This window comes from Panthera pardus, unplaced genomic scaffold (genome assembly GCF_024362965.1).
Source record: "Panthera pardus isolate Hobbes unplaced genomic scaffold, ASM2436296v1 HiC_scaffold_24, whole genome shotgun sequence".
Taxonomy (NCBI): Eukaryota; Metazoa; Chordata; class Mammalia; order Carnivora; family Felidae; genus Panthera; species Panthera pardus.
In genome coordinates this window covers 54,005,408-54,027,332 of record NW_026526810.1, presented here as the reverse complement: position 1 = coordinate 54,027,332, position 21,925 = coordinate 54,005,408, and the positions used below count along the sequence as shown (strand labels likewise).

General features: G+C 39.3%; 1 protein-coding gene and 1 pseudogene across 2 annotated transcripts in view; both read left to right on the top strand.

Moving 5' to 3' along the window:
• The window catches only part of MGA (MAX dimerization protein MGA), a 168,485-nt gene that overhangs the window by 28,565 nt on the left and 117,995 nt on the right, over positions 1 to 21,925 (top strand). The window lies entirely within an intron of this gene.
• On the top strand, positions 4,879 to 5,522 carry LOC128772969 (40S ribosomal protein S15a-like; annotated as a pseudogene).

Below are 21,925 nucleotides of genomic sequence, written 5' to 3'. Positions count from 1 at the left end.
ACTGCTCCCGTAGAGTTCTACTTTGTGACCATTTATCTCTACATTGCTAAATCCATCAGTCATTCCTCATTCCACATGGTCTGTTAGCAGCTTTGCCACAGTTAATTACTTTCTTGTTCTTGAACCTAACCATTTTCCCACTTGCTTTTCCAGGATATCACATTCTCCTAGTTCTACTCTTGTCTCAGGGTCTGTCCTTCTTGCTGTGTGCTAGTTCTTCCTTACCTCCCTCCTTTCAATGTTAGAATGCTCAGGGCTCACACCTTGATTATCATCTTAAAAAAAACAACAACAACTTTATTTTGGGGCACCTGGGTGGCTTAGTTGGTTGAATGTCTGACTGTTGGTTTCATCTCAGGTCTTGATCTGGAGTTTGTTATATCGAGCCCTGAGTCAGTTTCTATGCTGACTGCATAGAGCCTGCTTGAGATTCTCTCTTTCCCCCTCTCTCTCTCTGCCCCTTCCCCCTCATGCACGTGTGCACGTGCGCTCTCTCTCTGTCTCTGTCTCTAAATAACCTAAAAAGAAATAAATTAAAAAAAAATTCTTTATTTCCTACCGAGAATTGATAGGGCATTTGTTATGATGAGCACTGGTATTGTATGTAAGTGATGAATCACTGAATTCTACTCCTGAAACCATTATTGCACGTATGTTAACTAAGTAGAATTTATTTACTTATTATTATTTTTTTATCATTTATTTTTGAGAGAGAGCATGAGCAGGGATGGGGCAGAGAGAGAGGGAGACATAGAATCCAAAGCAGGCCCCAGGCCCTGAGCTGTCAGCACAAAGCCCGATGCGGGGCTTGAATGTACAGACCACAAGATCATGACCTGAGCCTAAGTCGGATGCCCAACTGACCGAGCCACCCAGGCGTCCCAACTAAGTAGAATTGAAATAAAAATTTGAAAAGAAAAAAATAAAAAGAGGGGTGCCTGAGTGGCTCAGTCACTAGTGTCAGACTCAATTTCAGCTCAGGTCACGGTCGCATGGTGAATACATAGAGTCCTTAGTAGGGCTCCACAGGGCTTCCACTGCTTGGAATTCTCTTTCTCTCTCTCTCTCTCTCTCTCTCTCTCTCTCTCTCTCTCTCTCTCTCTCTCCCCCTCTCTCTCTCTCTCTCTCTCCCTCTCCCCCCCTCCCTCCTTCCCTCCCTGTCTCTTTCTCTCTCTCTGCCTACCCTGCTTGTGTGCTTTCTCTCTCTCTAAACAAATAAAAAAAGAAAAGAAAAACTACAGAAAAAATAAATTCAAAATAAGAAAACTTTATTTCCTCAGCTTATTTAGTCTCTTACACAAACGACTTTTGAATTTGTCTCTTCAGGTTTGGCCTTTTCTCCTAAATCTGGACTCTTGTATTCAGTTACCTACCCAACATCTCCAGTTGGATGTCTAATAGGATTTTAAATTTGTCCAAAACTGAATTCTGACCTTTTTCTACCTCCAAATCACCCCCTTGGAGCAAGCAGTCACACGGTAGTCAAGCTGTGGTTACCCTGTCTTGACTTAATTTATTAATTGTGTGTGTGAATAGCTTACAGAAATGGCTTAGAATTAGAGGGCAGTTAAGCCTTGTGGTTTAGCATACTCAGAAAATATGTGTGATCTCATTTTCAATTGTTGTTCCTCTCTAACACTGTTCTTTAGCCTTAATGCTTCCTTGTTATCCCTCAAACACTCTGGGAAAGCCTCCATCTGCAGGCCTTTGCCTGGAATATTCTCTGAAATATGGCTTATTCTCTTCTTTATTTAAATGTCACCTTCTCAGTGAGTCCTTAACCACAATGTTTAACCTTATGACCCTTTGCAATGCTGCTAATCTCCTTTTCCTACATCATTTCCATAGCACTTAGTCACCATTTAACATATATATTTTTTATTTAATTTTATTTGTCTCTTCTCCCTATCCCCAGACTAGAATCCTGTATAAACAGTGGGCAGGACAGTGACTTTTATCTATTTTGTAGACTCTTGTATCCTCTGGTACCTATAAAAGTGCCTCACATGTGGTAGAGGTGACTCTTGAGTGTTAAGAACATAGCATAATGTTATTTAAAAAGTTAATGCAATAATACCTCATGCTCTTCCTTTCTGACGGGGGCTGGCACAATGGCTCCTGCAAGGAATGGTGGTGAGAATAAGAAGGGCCATTCTGCCATCAGTGAAGTTGTGACCAGAGAATGCATTATCACCATTAACAAGTGCATTCATGGAGTAGACTTCAAGAAGTATGCCCTTGGGATCTGCAGTGAGCATGGAGTCTGCTTAAGATTCTCTCTGTCCCCCTATCCCTTTCTCCCTTGCTCATGCTCTCTCTAAAAAAAATAAAAATTAAAAAATTAAAAAAAAGTGTGCCCTTTGGACCCTGAAAAAGACCCATAAATTTGCCTTGGAGGAGATGGGAACTCCAGATGTGTGCATTGACACCAGGCTCAGCAATGTTTGGGCCAAGGGAATAAGGAATGTTTCTTACCATGAACTGTGTGTGTTTGTCCAGAAAACATAGAATGAGGATTCACCAGACAAGCTCTGTATATTGGTTACCTTTGTTCTTGTGACTACTAAAAAAATCTGCAGATAGTCCACGTAGACGAGATCTATCTGCTTGCTGGTTGTCAAAGTTATAAGACCACACTTGCATGCGCATGCATGCATATACACAAGCCAAATGCAGTTTTAGAACATGACTAGAAATGTATCTAGAATAGTACTAATTCTTGATTTGGGGGGGTTCAAAGACAGTTTTAAAATTTTATGAAAGTGGGGCACCTGGGCGGCCCAGTCGGTTGGGCATGGGACTCTTGATTTTGGCTCAGGTCATGATCTCACAGTTTGTGAGTTTGAGCCCCCATTGGGTTCCATGCTATCAGCACGATCCTGCTTGGGATTCTCTCTCTTTCCCTCTTTTCTCTGCTCCTCCCCTGCTTGTTCTCTCTCAAATAAACTTAATAAAATTAAAAATAGCTTGCTTGCTTTCTAAACTTCTTTATTTTTCCATTTACTTATAAAGTTATAGATTTATGGATGTATATAATTAGTATATATGTGTATAGTTTCTTTATTTTCCATGTTGTTTGTCTTAGTTTACAGAACTTAAAATTTTTAATGCAGTCAAATCTGTATTTTCTTTGTTTCTAAGCTTAGAAAATGGTTCTACCTTCTTCTCCTTCCTGCCCAGAGATTTGATAAATATTCACTTTTGTTTTCTTTTAGCTTTCTCCTCAAAGAATGAAAGGGTGTGTTAAGACCATAGAGTTTAGGAAATCATAGGCTTATAGTTAGAAACTGAGGGCATGGAAGTGGCAGAGATTGTTCAGGGGGAGTGTTTAGCCAAAGAGAAAAGGCTGGGACCATGGGGAGGGCCTCAGAAGAGAACCAACAGGTAGGTAATTTGCAAATGATGTTAAAAAGGAAGTCAGTGGTAGGAAAATGAGAGAGGGACATAGCAAGAGTCCAGGAGTGATGCAAGTTTTAGGAGGAGTAGAGTGATCAGTAGTGTCATTTAGCTTAGGACAAAGATTGAACACCTAAGGATAATAACTGAAAAGCGGTTATTGGATGTGGCCACTAGAAAATCACTGGTGACCTTTAATAAGGAATATTTTAGTGAAGAGATGAAAATGCAGTACAACTCTTAAGGGTTTGGTAGGGAAAGAGATTGGGTCACACCTTATGGGATAGGAAGAGTTGAGGATTTTTTTTTTTTTTTTTTTAAGGGGAAGAGTTGAACATATGTATAGAATGTGGAGATGTAGTTACAGGATAGGGAGATATTGTGGTTTGGAAAAAGGAGTTAGTTGATTCTGTGAGCAGTTGAGGGTTCTAGGCTTAAGGATCTGGTAGGGAACTAGTTTTAGAAAGGAGAGATACCTTTTACTTTAAGATGGATAGGGTGGAGATAAGTGGCTGAGGACATAGGACTAGGAGAGAGAAAATTTGGAGGTGATTATGCCTGATTGCCACTTTTTAGCTATGTGATTTATAATCAATGAACAACTTAGGTTTTAGTTTTCTTATTGTAAAAGAATATTAATGCTTGCCTTGACTGTTTTATAGAGAATGTGAGTTAAAAATGAAGAAAGTATATGTTAAAATGCTTTAGAAACTTAAAATGCTATACAAAACTATGGCTTATTGTTAGTAAAGTGTTTTGAGAAAGGCATTTGCTTTTTCAAAGAGTATATAAAGCTTACTAAATCAAAATGTTTGAAACAGCAAGAAGGTGCTGAGGATTCTGGTGTTGTAGGACCAAAATGTGAGAGTCTTAGGCCTCTCAGTCTTTGTCTTCTATCTGGAATGGTTTCTTTGCAAGTCAGGAACATGTTTTAATAAGAACTGCTGCTGCTATTAGCACTTGAAATCATTTAAAATGTTGATGGTGGGAATAATTCGTGGAAAATGTGTGGGAAGAAGTCTACCTAGAAACAACACAAAGTGAATTTTTCAATGGTTTAAGTTTGGGATGAAAAGGCAGAAATTCTGAATTTTCATGTGTGTCTTCTGCTTGTTCACTTCTAAAAATGTTTGAAAAAACTTTTGAAAAAACCTGAACTTCAAGTTTTTATGAAGTCTTTTTTTTTTTTTTTTTTTTTTTTTTATTTATTTTTGGGACAGAGAGAGACAGAGCATGAACGGGGGAGGGGCAGAGAGAGAGGGAGACACAGAATCAGAAACAGGCTCCAGGCTCCGAGCCATCAGCCCAGAGCCTGACGCGGGGCTCGAACTCACAGACCGCGAGATCGTGACCTGGCTGAAGTCGGACGCTTAACCGACTGCGCCACCCAGGCGCCCCAAGTTTTTATGAAGTCTTAAAAGATTTGGTGCCTCAGATTTATTTGTGCTTAGCTTTTTTCCACCATTTTTCTGTGCCACCATAATGATGCACATGAATGTCCTGGCAGATGCTTTTAACAGTGTTAATTAACAATGCTGAAAAGAGAGGCCAACACCAGGTTCTTATTATGTCAGGCTCCAAAGTCATTTGGTTTCTAATGGTGATGCTGAAGCATGGTTACATTAATGAACTTGAAATCATTGATGATCACAGAGCTGGGAAAATTGTTGTGAACCTCACAGGCAGGTTAAACAAGTGTGGAGAGATCAGCCCCAGATTTGACTTACAACTCAAGGATCTAGAAGATGGCAGAATACTCTCCCATTCTGCCAGTTTGGTTTCATTGTACTGACACCCTCAGCTGGCATCATGGACCATCATGGACCATGAAGAAGCAAGACAAAAACACACAGGAGGGAAAATCCTGGGATTCTTTTTCTAAAGATGTAATACATACGTGCAAATAAAATGCCTCAATGGGGAAAAAAACTTTTGAAAAAACTTCAAGTTTTTATGAACTCTTAAGAATCTGGTGCCTCAGGGCGCCTGGGTGGCTCAGTCAGTTAAGCATCCGACTTTGGCTCAGGTTATGATCTCATGGTTGGTGAGTCCGAGCCCCGCGTAGGCCCAGAGCCTAGAACCTGCTTCGGATTCTGTGTCTCCCTCTGTCTCTCCCCCTCCCCTGCTCTCACTCTGTCTCTCTCTCAAAAATAAATAAACATTACGGGCGCCTGGGTGGCTCGGTCGGTTAAGCGTCCGACTTTGGCTCAGGTCATGATCTCTCATGCGTGTGAGTTTGAAACCCACGTTGGGCTCTATGCTGACAGAGCCTGGAACCTGCTTCAGATTCCGTGTTTTCATCTTTCTCTGCCCCTACCCCGCTCACGCTCGCTCTCTCTTAAAAATAAATAAACATTAAAAACATTTAAAAACGAGAAAAATAAAGACAGGAAAAATGTTAATTTGACTTGATGATTATGAAGTTGTGGTGACCTGGGGTGCCTGGGTGGCTCAGTTGGTTAAACATCTGACTTCAGCTCAGGTCATGATCTCTCTGTGAGTTTGAGCCCCTCAGTCAATGAGGAGTTATGACTAAAGGATCAGAAGATACTAGTGATGAGGAGAGGATATATCTGGAACATGGGGTCCCATGGGGGGACCATAAAGGAGGGGAACATGGGGACCATAAAGGAGGATGATCATGATCTGGAAGCTGCAGTAGAGAGGCAAGTGAGTGCCAATCACTGCTGGCTCTGTGGGGGTATGGACTGCAGTAAAGAGAGAGCTGTGAGAAAATCTTGATGGTAGAGCCAGGTTTAAGTGAAGGTAAATAAGTAGAAGGAACATTGTTCTCAAAAAGGTTGAGGGAGTCTGGGATTTGGTAACAAGAGAATGATTATTTTCTTGGGCATAATGGAAAAGATTTGGGCAAGTGATATTATGGAAGGAACCAGGGCTGAGGATATTTAGACAAGAAAGGTAGATCACGGTGGGGATATTACTGCCTTTGCATGTTGGAAGTTTTTGATTGGGCTCACTTGTCTGAACTTTGACACAAATTATTTTGATACCGAAACTGGTTTAAAATATGTGACTTGATCGCATAGAGGTGATAAAGGCTTTTATAAAGTTAATGGTAAGGGTAACAAAGGCCATATTCTGGGTGAGAGATTTCATATCCTCAACAGAGTTGAAGTCCCTCGTTAGGTAAAGGCTCCCAGGAAGAATGTGGTCAAGGGCTGGTTGTGTCCAAGGATTCCCAAGATGCTTGTAGAAGGGTTATAAGCCCATGCTGGGATGGATGTCGTGACAAGGATCATTTTAGAATAGAGTGATTGTCAGTTTAAAATTGAATGGCTTGTGTATGTAAACTGGAAGCAAATGGAAATGAATAACTATGGTTTTAGGATGTTGGGATATGGGTTAATTTTAAAATTTAATTTAGTATATATATATTTTTTGGTGCTGTGACTTGGATTGATTTAAAAATAATTTTTTTTTTAATGTTTTTGAGAGACAGAGACAGTGTGAGCAGGGGAGGAGCAGAGAGTGAGAGGGAGACACAGAATCTGAAGCAGGCTTCAGCTGTCAGCACAGAGCCTGACACGGGGCTTGAACTCACAAGCTGTGAGATCATGACCTGAACTGAAGTCAGATGCTTAACTGACTGAGCCACCCAGGTGCCCCTACTTTTTTATTTTAAAATGTGCTAGAATTTTTGAAAAAAATTAAAATTAAAGAGAAATGAATATGGATTTTTGGAGAGTTTTTTAATTAAAAATTTTTTTTAATGTTTATTATTTTTGAGAGGAGAGCACGCGTGTGTGAGTGGGGAAGGGGCAGAGAGAGAGAGGGAGACACAGAATCTGAAGCAGGCTTCAGGTTCTGAGCTGTGAGCACAGAGCCTGATGAGGGGCTTGATCCCACAAACTGTGAGATCATGACCTGAGCCTAAGTCAGATGCTCAACCGACTGAGCCACCCAGGTGCCCCAGGAGAGTTTCTTTATGAATTATGAATCTTGGTTGCAAGTGACCAAAAACCCAAACCAAATTGGCTTGAAAAGAGAATACTTTGTCTTAGGTTACTGAAAAGTCTAGGGAAAGCACTGACTTCAGGTATGGCTTTTGTAGTTTAGATGATGTTGATGATGTTACCAGGACCTAGTCTCTTTCCTTTTCTGAATTCAGATCTGCTCTCCACTATGTGTTGATTTGATCTTTAGGTTTCATATAGCAGTAAGGTGACTAAAATAGCTCTAGTTGTTGTCTTTCCAGTTCTGGTGTAGTAGAAAGAACTTCTCTTCGTCCAATAACTCAAAAGTCCCATGCTTGACTGTCATTGACAAGATGAGCCATGTGTCCATCTTTGATCTAGTTATAGCTGGGGGAATGTGATGCCCTGATTTGCCTGTATCTGGGTGACTAATATTTGTAGGTTTGGATCAGTATCTCTCCTGCTTTGGACCCCTTTATGTACAGAGGAATAGTCTTCTATGTCTGACTTTTCCTCTAGGTCTAGATTGCTTCTGTTTTAGAATAATCTGGATATCTGAGATTTTGTTAAGTTAGTATTTCTACAACAAATGCAGTCATTACTGAGCTTTGTTAAAGACACAGTTGCAGGTACTTTTGGCAGTTCCTTAGATGAATAAACCTAGTTTTTGTTTTCAAGAAAGTGACGGGTTATTGGTGTATGTTATGCTTCTTTCCATCACAGGTGACAAAGAGATATTTGGATTTCTTTAAGAACTGGATGTTCATTTCACACATCCACATGGTAAAAGGGAGCCTGGAATGCCATAATTAATCCAGGATAAACAGTTTGGATCCACACCTCAGACAGACTGGAATATATGTAGTTAAGGAACTGGAGGAATCCGTTGAAGCTATAGAGAATATATTTTCTTATAGCCTTTTCAGCATGTGAATTTGTCATTTTTCCCCTGCATTAGAGTTTCCTTTCCTCTACTCTCCTCCCTTACCCTCCCCCTCCTCCCCTCTCCCTCTCCTCTACCCCTTCCTCTCCACTCCTCTCTTCCCTGTCCCCTCTCCACGCAACATGGGCTTGAACTCAGGACCCTGAGATCGGGAATTGCATGCTCTGCCATCTGAATCAGCCAGGCGCTCCTCTATTAGGTTTTCTTAATGTCTCTTTTGGTCTCTGGTTATACCATTCCTGTTTCATTCATCCCCTGACTTCATCCTTTTCTTTGTATATGCTTTTCCTTACCTTGTGTCATCTCATGTATGCTTTCTGTTAGGTCCTTTTCTCTGGAAATGGCTCAGATTCTCTTCTTGATTCCTACCTATGCAAGTCCCTCCTACTGCTTCCCATTCAGTTGAGAGAGAGAGAGAGAGAGAGAGTGCATTTGCATCTAAGAGAATCTGTCTGTCATATCTGTTGGGCTAAGCTCTTAGCAAGCTCTTTCCTCCTAGGCTGATGGCCATTCTGCAGGATTGGTAACCTTTTGGGTCAGGTGCATGCCTGTGTGCCAGGGTTGTGTGGAATTTATATGGAGATTAGGAGATAACAGGAAATAAGAGGCCACAATACAGCTCCTTAACTTGCAGGGGGCTGTTGGTGGAGCTTTTACCTTAAGGGGGAGCTGTGATTTTGTTGATCAATCTGGCAAGAACTAGATTATTTCGAAGAAGGCCATTGTTTATGTCAGCAAGGGCATCCAGATAGGCTCCATGAAAGCACTAGACTTCTAAGAATGAGAAGATTTCTGTAGGAGGAGATTAGGGAGAATGATGTTGATAGACTATGAAGACAGGGAGAAGATGCTATAATAGTGGAAATTGTAACTGCAAAATGTTCAGGTAAAGTATAGGGCATACAAGAAAGAAAGATGAATCCAGAATATTGAGGTCTTGTTTATGCTGAAGCTAAGGAGTGTAGGTGCAACCTGGAGGTCATTGTTTAATTGTCTTGAAGTTCTCACTAACCTTAAAATCACTATGAGAATTTACAAATGAATAAAGTTCAGTCTAGAGAAGTGTTGTAATTCATTTCTTGCAGTTAAGATGGTATGACATTTGAATTTGAATTTTGTGACATTAGTATTCTGTTGTTAAATATTTATTTATAAAACTTCTGTGATTTAAAAAAGTTTTGATACAATTCACATACCAAAAAGTTAACCAATTTAAAGTACACAGCCAGTGGTTTTTAGGTGTATTCACAGTTGTGTACCCATTCTCACAGTCAATTTTAGAACATTGTCATAACCTCAAAAAGAAGCCTTATTCCCATTAGCAGTTATTTTCTATTTCCCCCAATGTTCCCAGCCCTGGGCAACTACTTTTCTACTTTGTATCTGTATAGGTTCATACAATGTGAGGTCCTTTGTGATTGAGTTTCATGTATCATAATGTTTTCATGTATTACCAAACATATATATGTATGTGTGTGTGTATATATTCAAAATATAACCATATGTATATGTGTGTGTGTATATATATATATACACACACACATACATATATATATATATATATATATATATATATGTATACATATATATGTATGTGTGTGTGTATATACACATACACATATGGTTATATTTTGAATTTCATTAATAAAAAATTTGTGGAAATTTGTTTTTTCTCCTGTTATATAAGTACGTACATAATACCCTATTTTGCCTTTTGCTTCACAAAGCCTAAAATATTTATTATCTGGTCCTCTACAGAAGAAGTTTGGAGCCCTTGAGTTAAAGCATTATCATTAACTGATAGCTATACAATGTTGGACATCAATGAACTTTTCTAGGTCTTTGTTTCCACATTTATAAAAAAAAGAGGGATTGAAGAAAATCTATATGGTATACCTTCCAAATCTAATATTCCAATAATAATAGTACCTTCTGTATTTACTTCATATGATAATATTTTGAATGAGAGCTTAGGCCAGTTTATAAAGTATAAAGAAATGTTCTACTACCCAAAATATGAAGAAATACTTTATTAATACTTGATCACAGAAGATGAAGTGGTTCTGAGACACCTGGCTATACACATGCAGAGGAATGAAGTTGGACCCCTACCTCATACCATATACAAAAATTAATTTAAAACAGAACAGTGATCTAGGGGCACCTGGCTGGCTCAGTCGGTGGAGCATGAGCCTCTTGATCTTGGGGTTGTGAGTTTGAGCCCCATGCTGAGTGTAGAGATTACTTAAAATCTTCAAAACATATATAATCTAAGCATAAGCATTAAAATTATAAAACTTTTAGAACAGGGAAAATCTTCATGACCTTCGGTTTTGGACCCTATTAAGATACTGAAAAGACAGTCCACAAAATGGGAGAAGATATCTGCAAATCATGTATCTTATAGTGGTTTAATATCCAGAATATATAAAGAATTCTTACAGCTCAACAACAACCAAAAAAGCCAATTCAAAAATCGGGAAAGGATTTGAATAGACATTTCACCAAAGCAGATATACAAATGATCAATAAAAGCAAATGGAAATATGCTCAAAGTCATCAATGATTAGGGAAGTGCAAATCAAAACCCTAATAAGATACCACTTCACTCACACTAACATGGCCATAATCGAAAAGACAGCTACTAACAAGTATATATAAGTATTATCATATGGTATTTGTCTATCTGATTAAAGTAATGTGCTGAAGTTTATCCATGTTATTGCAAATAGCAGGATTTCTTTTTTTTAATGGCTGAATAGTATTCATACACACAAGTATATAGTCTACACACACACACCCAAGTATGTATCACATTTTCTTTATCCATTCATCTGTTGATGAACACTTGGGTGGTTCCCTATCATGTATATTATAAATAATGCTGCAGTGAACATGGGGTGCAGATGCATACCTAGAAATGTATATGTATATGGAAATGGAATTAAAGAATCATATGGTAGTTCTGTTTTCAGTTTAAGGAACCTCCATACTGTTATCCATAGTAGCTGTGTCAATTTGTAGTCCCGCTGGTAGTGCACGAGGGTTCCTTTTTCTCCACGTTTTTGGTGGCATTTGTTATCTCTTGTCTTTGTGATGATAATCATTCTAACAGATGTGTGGCATGGGAATGGACATCTTGCATATTATTTTAACTTGACAGCATGGTATGTGTATATAGTTTGACATTACTTGTGATTCAAATCATGTTAATTTTCATTGAAAGGACTTTGTTGCGGTATAAGTTTTGCAGGTAATCACTTTTGATATTAGGTTGAATTTATTGAGAAACATTATCAAGTCTGTAGGAAAAGTTAATTTTTTTAAATGACTTTGAGAAGAGCTGCATTTTTAATTTTTTGTAATGTGTATTTATTTTTGAAGGAGAGAGAGACAGCATGAGCAGGGGAGGGGTAGAGAGAGGGAGACACAGAATTCAAAACGGGCTCCAGGCTCTGAGCTGTCAGCATAGACCCTGATGCAGGGTTCAAACTCATGAATCATGAGATCATGACCTGAGCCAAAGTTCGATGCTTAACCGACTGAGCCACCCAAGTGCCCCAGGAAAAGTTAATTTTTTTTTAAAATTTTTTTAACGTTTATTTATTTATTTTTTTAAATTTTTTTAATGTTTATTTATTTTTGAGACAGAGAGAGACAGAGCATGAATGGGGGAGGGGCAGAGAGAGAGGGAGACACAGAATCGGAAGCAGGCTCCAGGCTCTGAGCCATCAGCCCAGAGCCTGACGCGGGGCTCGAACTCACGAACCGTGAGATCGTGACCTGAGCTGAAGTCGGACGCTCAACCGACTGAGCCACCCAGGCGCCCAACGTTTATTTATTTTTGAGACAGAGAGAGCATGAACGGAGGAGGGTCAGAGAGAGAGGGAGACACAGAATCTGAAACAGGCTCCAGGCTCTGAGCCGTCAGCACAGAGCCCGACGCGGGGCTCGAACTCACATACTGCGAGATCGTGACCTGAGCCGAAGTCAGATGCTTAACCGACTGAGCCACTCAGGCGCCCCGAAAAGTTAATATTTAAAGCTGTTTTGGTGTTCAGTAATAGTAATTAAGGGTAGTTCTTCTCATTCAGAAAAATTTCAGCTAGAAAAAATTGCAGTAAAGCTTTACCACTGCTAAGCCTGCCAACTTCTTAATGGTAAGGCAATTGGGATATTCATCTTCTATTTCTGACAAAAATTCATGGAATAAAGGACAGTTAAGTCCATGAGAACAAAGTTAACTGTTTTCCTCACCAGCGTTAACTATTGATACTACTGGTTGAGTAACACGTGATAGGTGTTTTCTGCAGACTGTTTTCTGGTGAATATTGCAGTGAATAACTGTAGGCTTTAAACGCCCTAAATTTTCATGAACTTTGTAAATTTGTCCAGTTAAGACTTTTCTCTGCCCACATGTATTTTTACCACCATCAGTTGTAATTCATCTTAGCTGATTCTACTTCAGGTTGTACTGAATTAGTGTTGTCCCAGAATCTTTGAAAATATTCTTGCCTATTGTTCCATGCAGATTTTTCATACAAGCTAATTGTAATTACTTAATTACTTCAATTACTGTATTAACATCTCAAATAAATGATAATAACTGAGAAGTATTGGTAACTTCTGTTGATTCATCAAGAACCAAGGTAACACTCAAAATCATTTGCCTTGAGATAGTGTGATTACTTATTTATTTATTTATAAATTACTATAAATAAATAATCAATCTCTACACCCAGTGTGGGGCTTGAACTCACAATCCTAAGATCAAGAGTTGGATGCTTTACTGACTGAGCCAGCCAGGTGCCCTGTTTCTTAATCTATAGAATTTTTTTTTAATCTTTTTTTTTTACGTTTTAGCTTATTTTTGACAGAGAGCGAGCAAGCGCGAGCTGGGGAGGGGCAGAGAGAGAAGGAGACACAGAATCCGAAGCAGGCTCCAGGCTCCGAGCTGTCAATACAGAGCCCGATGTGGGGCTCAAACCCATGAACCATGAGATCATGACCTGGGCCACAGTTGGACGCCTAACCGACTGAGCCACCCAGGCGCCCCTAGAGTATATATACATTTTTTTTACTGACACAGCTATCACTGTCTTCAACTCTTAGAGCTATTATTCTTGCCAAAAGGCTTGTAATCTTAAATAAATTTATTTTTATAGATGCATTTCTTTGGCTGCTACAAACATGATTTAATTAACTCACTGTTGATATAAGATGCTTTCCTTGTTTGGCTAACAAATGAGCCACTCAGAAGTTTACTTTGATTGCATCTTCATTTTTATTTTTGTGAAGAAATTCAGCTGTGATGAGATCTACTATTTAAATTTTCTAATTTTTCTGACTGTGTTTTCCTGTGAGTTGGAAATATTGTGCTGAGTGCTTAGTCTGGTAATGTTGATGTAGATAGATTATATTCTCAGCACAGCTGTGGTGGCATTGCATGATAAACATAATGCTTTGCTATCTAATTTGATAATAAAATTATCTGTACTTCATTGTATTATGATATTTGAAGCTCACTTTTTATCTTGTTTTGACATGAAGGGTATGCTCTAGTAATGAAAAAATGGGGGCGCCTGGGTGGCTCAGTTGGTTGAGCGTCCTACTCATGATTTCTGCCTGGGTAATGATCTCATGGTTAATGGGTTCAAGCCCAGTGTTGAGCTCTGTGCTGACAGTGTGGAGCCTGTTTGGGATTTCTCTTTCTCCCTCTTTCTCTTTTCCTCCCCCCTGCTCATGCGCATGAGCATGTGCTCTCTCTCTTGAGCAAGCTCTGTCTGTAAATAAACATTAAAAAAAAATGTATGGGGGCGCCTGGGTGCCTCAGTCGGTTGAGCATCTGACTTCGGCTCAGGTCATGATCTCGGGGTCTGTGAGTTTGAGCCCCGCGTTGGGCTCTCTGCTGACAGCTCAGAGCCTGGAGCCAGCTTCAGATTCTCTGTCTCTCTTTCTCTCTGCCCCTCCACCGCTCATGCTGTGTGTGTGTGTGTCTCTCTCTGTCAAAAATAAATAAACATTAAAAAAAAATGTATGGCAGTAAGTATAGTGCTTGGGAAGCTTTTAAGTTATAACTTCATCACTGTTATTTCTAGTAGTGTTCTGAGCAGCAGCACAAAACCATTTGAATGCCATATATGGTTTTGTAAATACAGAAGTTTGCCCTTGTAAAAGCAGCAAAGACAATATGTAAATAAATAAATGTGGCAATGTTTTAATAAAACTTTATTTATGGTCACTTAAAATTGAATTATGGGGCACCTAGGTGGGTCAGTTAGTTAAGTGTCTGATTTCTGCTAAGGTCATGATCTCACAGTTCGTGAGTTCAAACCCCACATCGGGCTCTGTGCTGACAGCTCAGAACCTGGAGCCTGCTTCCGATTCTGTGTCTCTCTCTCTCTGCCCCTCCCCTGCTGGACTCAAAAATAAATAAACATTAAAAATTTTTTTAAGTAAAAAAAATTGAATTATAAGTCACATTATGAAACATTCTTTTGATTTCTTTACAACCATTTAAAAATGTAAGAACATTCTTAGCTCATAGACTGAACAAAAACAGGTTCTTGTTGGCCTGTGGGCTGTAACAGTTTGCCAACTTCTCCCTTAACCCAAAAGAATAAGTTTAATGGGAGGAAAATCATGCTGATGGAGTTAGGTCTCTGAGAGAAATAAAGCATTCTTATCTTATTGACAATCTTTAAATCATACCATTTCAACTGGTTTATGTCAGGATTGATATCTCCTTAGAAGAGAAAAAAGAAAAGACAAAGAGATTAATAAGAGTTTATGTAGTTTAGTTTTTACTTATTTAAGAAAAGACTTGTACAATTTTGTGTTCTTAAATTTTAATTTTTAATTTTATTTTATTATTTTTTTAATGTTTAGTTTTGAGAGAGAGAGAGTGTGCAAGCTGGACAGGGGCAGAGACAGGGAGACACAGAATCCAAAGCAGGTTCCAGGCTCTGAGTTGTCAGCAGGGAGCCCAATACGGGGTTCAAACCCACAAACTGGGAGATCATGACCTGAGCCAAAGTCATATACTTAACCCTGTGCCACCCAGGTGCCTCTGTGTTGTTTTTTTTAATGTTTATTAATTTTTTAGAGCGGGGAAGAGAGATAGCAAGTCAGGGAGGGGCAGAGAGAGAGGGAGACAGAGGATCCAAAGCAGGCTCCTCACTGACAGCAGCGAGCCCGATGTGGGGCTGGAACTCACGAACCACGAGATTATGACTTGAACCAAAGTTGGCTTCTTTACTGACTGAACCACCCCGGGTGCCCCACAATTTTGTGTTTTTTGTTCTCTTCACCTCTTAGATTTCTGAGTTTCTAATCATAGGCTTTTTTATGTGAAAATATTATACAAATAGGAATTTTCTTTCCCCATAAGAAAAATGTTTGAAGATTTTTGACTTACTAGTAAATGTAGAATAAATTTAAAAAATGGGATGTACTTATCTTAGTTTTATTTGTAATTTTAATTTTGACTGATTTTGCACAAGATAGAAAATGAGTAAGTCTTTATATTTGTAACTTACAGTTTCTACAATTCTTAACAAATTATGAGGTTGTAGAAACTTCAATAGAGTGGTATGAAATTGTAAGTAGATGGAGTTTATCCCCAGGGATGATTTAGGAAAACTAGGTATACTCTTATTATAGGTATCGTACAAAATCCTTTATGAGGATTGGGTGAAAACCAAATAATACTTTGTTCCCTCTTATTGTGTGCAAGTGTGTGGTAGTGATTGTTCATTCTTTTAAAAAAAAATTTTTTTTTTAAACGTTTATTTATTTTTGAGACAGAGAAAGACAGAACATGAATGTGGGAGGGTCAGAGAGAGGGAGACACAGAATCTGAAACAGGCTCCGGGCTCTGAGCTGTCAGCACAGGGGCCCGATGCAGGGCTCGAACTCACGGACCGCGAGATCGTGACCTGAGCCGAAGTCGGCGCTCAACCGACTGAGCCACCCAGGCGCCCCTGTTCATTCTTTTCAAAAAAAATTTTTTTAATGTTTTTATTTTTGAGAGAGCGCGCGCATGCGCGCTTGAGCATGAGTTGGGGAGGGGCAGAGAGAGAGGGAGACACAGGATTGGAAGCAGGCTCCAGGCACCGAACTGTCAGCACAGAGCCTGATGCAGGGCTCAAACTCCCAAACCATGAGATCATGACCTGAGCTGAAGTTGGACACTCAACCCACTGAACCACCCAGGCACCCTTTTTAAAAAATTCTTTTAATGTTTATTCATTTTTGAGAGACAGAGACAGAGCACGATCGGGGGAGGGGCACAGAGAGAAAGGGAGACATAGGCTCCAGACTCTGAGCTGTCAGCACAGAACGTGATGCAGGGCTCAAACTCAGGAACTGCAAGATCATGACCTGAGCCAAAGCCAGGTGCTTAACCTACTGAGCCACCCAAGTGCCCTAGTTGTTCATTCTTTATTGTTAATTTTTAAAAATGTATTTTTGATAGACTATTACTAGCTTCACTGTTAGAGGTGCATTAGATTAATCAACGCCTTGGAAAGATAAGAATCAGTACAAATGTGAGTTTATGTTTTGATGAAGTTAGCTGTATAAATGAAAGTGATTTTTGATTATTTTATTGATTTTTTTGGTAATAAACTTAGCAATTATATGGATTTCCTATTTTCTTGATTTTCTTAAAAGATATTTTATCTAAATTAAAAAACAAATTTTTAATGTTTATTTTTGAGACAGAGAGAGAGCATGAGCTGGGGAGGGGGATAGAGAGGGAGACACAGAATCTGAAGCAGGTTCCAGGCTCTGAGCTGTCAGCACAGAGCCCAATGTGAGGCTCGAACTCATCAACCACAAAATCATGCTCTGAGCTGAATCGGACCCTCAACTGACTGAGCCACCCAGGTGCCCCTTATCTAAATTTTTAGTATTTTATGTTTTTATTTATTTAGTGCTCTTTATTCATAAAGAATATTTATTGCTGAAAGATGAGGCGCCCTGCTGGTTTGATTGGTGGAGCATATGACTCTTGGTCTTGGGGTTGTAAGTTCACACCCTAAATTGGGCATAGAGTTAACTTAAAAAAATAAAATCTTTTTTTTTTTAAAGAATATTTATTGCTGATAGAACTTTAAGATTATATCTAATTCATGGAAGTTTAGCAACTGAATTATTACAGGGTCCTGGTTTTTCACCAGTTGGAATTACTTTGTAAATAACTATTTCTGAAGAATTTTATATACAGGATGTTTTCTGGATAGTTTATTGTTAATGGCTTTAAACCTTTGTGAATAAAACCTTTTCCCCCCCCAATTGTGCCTGTCTATTGTTAATTTTTTTTCATCATGATAAGTGTACTCTGTAATCCCATTTCCTATTTCCCCATACCCCCATCCACCTCCCCTCTGTTTAACCATCCATTTGTTCTCTATAGTTAAGAGTCTCTTTCTTAGTTTGTGTCTCTTTTTTTTTTTGCCCTTTGCTTGTTTGCTGTGTTTCTTAAATTTCACATATGAGTGTGTTCATGGGGCATTTGTCTTTCTCTGACTTCTTTTGCTCAGCATTACACTCTCTATCTCTGTTCATGTTGTTGCCAATGCCAAAGTTTAATTCTTTTTTATGGCTGAATAATATTCCATTACTATACATACCACATTTTTATCCACTCCTCCCTTGATAGATGCTTGGGCTCCTTCCATAGTTTGCCCATTGTAAATAATGCCACAATAAACATAAGGGTGCCTGTATTCATATGAATTAGTGTTTGTATATTCTTTGGGTAAATACACCCATTAGTGAGATTACTGGATCATAGGGTAGTTCTCTTTTTAATTTTTTGAGGAAACTCCATATTATTTTCCACAATGGCCACACCAATTTGCATTCCCACCAATAGTGCAATAGTTCCTTTTTCCCCACATTGTCTTCAACACTTGTTGTTTCTTGTGTTTTTTGATTTTAGCCATTCTGACAGGTATGAGGTGATATCTCACTGTAATTTGAATTTGCATTTCCCTGATGATGAGTGATATTGAGCATCTTTTCATGTGTCTGTTAGCAATCTATATATTAAAAGACTTTTTTGGGGGGGAGAGATCAAACCATTTTATTGAGGGGCTTTGGGAAAAGTTCGAAGGGGAAGAGGACAGTGACGTTCGATGTCCTCTGCCTGGCTGGCATCTTTCCAGCTATCTATTTAGAGAGTGTGTATAAGTGGAGGAGGGGGAGACAGAGAGAGAGCGAGAGCGAGAGCGAGCCTGATGCTGGGCTTGATCCCATGACCCTGGGATCATGACCTGAGCCCAAATCAAGAGTCAGATGCTCAACCAAGTGAGCTACCCAGGAACCCCAAGACATTTTAAGTTTAAGTGGAGAATGGAGAAAACAACTTTAATTTTCAGGATGAATTTAAAAGACTTAAATTTAGGGTTCTGTGACAATTTTTATAAATTGTTATATATAATTGTCTTGGTTATTGTAGAAAAATATTTAAATATATGTACATCATATGATGCAAGTAAAAGACACAGTTGTTGCTCTGTACATCAACTTAGAGTGGTGATTTTTTTAAAAACTTATTTTTTGATAGAATAAGCAGGGGTGGGGCAGAGAGAGGGGGAGAGAGAATCCCAAGCAGGCTGCACACTGTCAGTACAGAGCCTGATGGGGGGCTCAAACTCAAGAACTGTGAGATCATGACCTGAGCAGAAATCAAGAGTTGGACGCTTAACCTACTGAGCCACCCAGGCTGCCCTGGAGTAGTGAGTTTTGAAGACTCTTAACTTTCTTTTCTTTTTTCTTTTTTTTTAAAATGTTTGTTTATTTTTGAGAGACTACAAGTGGGAAGGGGCAGAGAGAAGGGGACAGAGGATACGAAGCAGGCTCTGTGCTGACAGCAGCGAGTCTGATGTGGGGCTGGAAGTCACGAACTGTGAGATCATGACCTTAGCCAGTCTGATGCTCAACCAACTGAGCCACCCAGGCACCCCTAGAGTGGTGATTTTTGACGAATCTTGACTTTTCAATCTGTTGTGCTAAGTTTTCTAGTGCAAAATCTTTCTTGAGACTAATCCTTTTTTTTTTTTTTTTGTATTTATTTTTGTGAGAGTACAATGGGGAGGGGGGCAGGGGAGGGGACAGAGAATCTTAAGCCTGCTCTGTGCTGACAGGCTGATAGCAGTGAGACTGATGTGGGGCTTGAACTCACAAACCATGAGATCACCACCTGAGACTCACCCCACTGAGCCATCCAGGTGCCCCTTAGACTGATCTTTTTAAAAGTTTATTTTATGTAGTTGCTTTAAAAATACAATACGTGACTAATATTTTTAAAGTTATAAGTTAATTTGTTAAGAATTAAACAAGGGCACTTGGGTGGCTCAGTCAGTTAAATGTCTGATTTCATTCAGCTCAGGTCATGATCTTGTGGTCTGTGGGTTCGAGCCCCTCATTGGGTTCTGTGCTGACAGCTCGGAGCTTGGAGCCTGCTTCAGATTCTCTCTGACCCCCTCCCCCCCCCCCCCCCCCCCCCCCGCACTTGTGCTCTGTCTCTCTCTAAAATAAACATTAAAAAAATTTTTTTTTAAAGAATTAAACAATGGATGGAGTACCTGGGTGGCACAGTTAAGTGACTGATTCTTGAATTTGGCTTAGGTCATGATCCCAGGATTGTGGGATTGAGCCCACGTGGGGTCCGTGCTGAGGGTGCAGCCTGCTTAAGATTCTCTCTCTTAAAAAAAAAAAACAAACAAAAATTAAACAATGGCTAACAGTTATTGGGGGCATCTAGCTGGCTTCGTCAGTAGATTATGCAACTCTTGATTTTGGTTGCCTTGTGTTGGGTATAGAAATTACTAAAAAATAAATAAACTTAAAAAAAGCAACAATGGCTAAGTTATAGAATGAATGTTCTGTGTGGCACACGTACCTTACTCTCTGCTTTAAATTGATTTACACTTGGGGCGCCTGGGTGGCTCAGTCAGTTAAGCGGCCAACTTCAGCTCAGGTCATGATCTCGAGGTCTGTGAGTTCGAGCCCCACGTCGGGCTCTGTGCTGACAGCTCAGAGCCTGGAGCCTGTTTCGGATTCTGTGTCTCCCTCTCTCTGACCCTCCCCTGTTCATGCTCTGTCTCTCTCTGTCTCAAAAATAAAATAAACGTTAAAAAAAATTAAAAAAAAATTGATTTACACTTTATTTAATCCTCTTAATAGGTCTTTGATGTAGGAACTGTTGTGTTATTTCCATTTTAAATATGATAAAACTGGGCACCTGGCTGGCTCAGTGAGAAGAACATGCAACTCTTGATCTCAGGGTTGTAGGTTTGAGCCCCACGTTGGGTATAGAAATTACTTAAAATCCTTAAATAGTTTTTTTTAATGTTTATTTATTTTTTGAGAGAGAGAGACAGAGAGTGTGAGTGAGGGAGGGGCAGAAAGAGAAGGAGACAGAATCCGAAGCAGGCTCCAGGCTCTGAGCTGTCAGCACAGAGCCTGATGTGGGGCTCGAACTCAAGAACAACAAGATCATGACCTCAGCTGAAGTTGGATGCCTAACTGACTGAGCCAGCCAGGCACGCCTAAGTAGTTTTTTTTTCAAATGTTTATTTTTGAGAGGATTACTTCCAATCTTTAAAAGAAAATAAAGATGAGAGTTGCGTTGGTGGCTCAATTGGTTGAGTGTCTGATTTTGGCTCAGGTCATGATCACAAGGTTCGTGGGTTCAAACCCCACGTCGGGCTTTGCGCAGACAGCTTCCAGTCTGCTTTGGATTCTGTATCTCCCTCTCTCTGCCCCTCCCCCACTTGCACATGCTCGTGCTTTCTCTCTCTCTCAAAAATACACATTAAAACAAAAAGATGCAAAACTGAGGCACCAATAAATTAAGGAATTTGCTTAAGTCACACAATCAGGAGTGGTAGAATTGGGTTTCACTGGAAGTCCAGAATCTTTGTTCTTAACCACTTCATGGAACTGCTTTGGTGTGTCTGCTGTTATCCTTCTTTTTAAAGCTTTAATCCCTTAAAATGTGCATTTCAGAAATCCTACTCAGAGAAATACCGTTACTCTTTGGAGTCTTGGTGTTTCTTCTGTTGTTATTGCTCAACCTTATCTGTCTACCCTCCCATCACTTCTCCTCTTTTTCCAGTAGTGAGAATTAGTATAGATCAAGGGTAAATAAAACTAGTGAAATAGGGAAGCCGGGGGTCTATTAGTTTTGGCTCTTGAGGAAAAAAATATAAAAAGTTTTACATATATGTAATTACTGAAAACATTAACTTAAAGATAAATGTCTAATTATCAGAGACACTTCCAAACAACTAACAAGCAGAAACAAAAGGCCAGGACCCTTAAATAACCTACCTTTTATAAACACCAATCTTTTCTCCCCTGTTGTTAGGTGGTGAACATTTTAGCAAGTTAGTGTCATATTGTGTCATTCCAGGTTACTGGAAAATTACTTCAGGAATCTGTGTGTGTACATTGGTTAGGGTTGTATTTTTCACATTGAATCACAAAAAAGTTTGAGAAATACGTATATAGTGTATATAATACCAAATTTATTTTTTTAATTTTCTGAGTTCCGTGCAGACTCTCTTCCTGTACACTTTAGTTCTTTAGGTTTGTTTATCTCATTTGATGAGCTTCAGGTAAAAATATGTTGATGTTC